Here is a 1,262-nt window from a genome sequence, read left to right as displayed (position 1 = left end):
CTTAGAAGTTTGATTAGTCTTTTAATGCGTATTGATTTCCGATTTTGAAGATTGATGCAGCAGTTAAACCTCAAATCGACTTGCTTTCTTTCAAAAACGTGGAAGGAAGGAAATGAGCAACTTAACAAAAAAATGATCCAAAAATTAGAAAAAGTAACATTTAAATTAACGAGAAAAAAACTTTTTAAAAAAACCCCCCAAAAAAACAACAAAAACAAACAAGGAAAAGATATGAAAGAGTTCAAAAATTAAAAATATATTTATTCTGTTCATTTTACAAGAATATCTCATTATAATAATCATAAATATTGTTTCTCAAATGCTGTCCCCTTTTTCATATTTTTCTGATATTTATCTCTCTCCCATCTCCTTTTAAACATTATTTTTCAGGTTATTGTCTTGTCAACTTTTACCTTTTTTTTTTCATTTTGCTCATTGCTTTTTCCTGTGGTTTTGAAGAGAATTAAACCTCTTTGCTCAGGTTTCAAAGGTTGAAATACCTGTAAAAGGCATCTGAAGGCAGCACAAGAAAAATGATGTCAATGCAGGGTTTAAATGGTTAATAAATGTAGAATATTTCAGGACTGCCGTATGATAGAAATCTATCCTGCTTCTAAACTGACATAGTACAGTATGTGATGGTTTTAAAGTCAAATATGTGGCAGGTTAAAGAAATCTTTTCATTCACATACTTCAGTGTTTTAGCGTAGGAGGGGACGCAGAATAAGTCAATAAGTGAGCACCACTACTTCACTTATAGTTTGTTCCACGCCTGGTGCTTTTTTCCCCTGAAAAATAAAATCAATTTAAATCACAATCAGATTAAGTTAATTAAATTCTAATTCCATAATTATTTTGAGGGTAGAAGTGAAATGCAACACAATACCGCCACCCTGTGGACAGATTGGAGTTTGTGAGAGGTACTTAGCATCATTAGAGAATAACTCTCCAATAACAAAGGTCTATGAATTTTTAATACCAGCAATATTATATATTTGGTAGTGCTTCCACACAAAAAGACTTGTCTACGCAGAGAGGAGAGAAACAAAGTTATTAAACCATTGCCAGCAAGAGTGCACACAATTTAATTTTCTCAGTGTCTAGCAGCTGTTCTAATATTAAATTGTCTTATCGCAGCACTGAGAAATTATTCGGCACTCATGCTGAGTATGGTTTCAAAAAAAGGACGTAACTCTGATAGAACATTGCTTCTATTAAAAGACTTGATAAATGCGGTCTCTCTTTTTCTTTTAGATCAGTGT

Source organism: Plectropomus leopardus, chromosome 14, assembly GCF_026936395.1.
Source record: "Plectropomus leopardus strain MGB_pleo_1.0 chromosome 14, ASM2693639v1, whole genome shotgun sequence".
NCBI lineage: Eukaryota > Metazoa > Chordata > Actinopteri > Perciformes > Serranidae > Plectropomus > Plectropomus leopardus.
The sequence above is the reverse complement of the archived record's forward strand: the minus strand, read 5'-3'. Positions refer to the sequence as shown.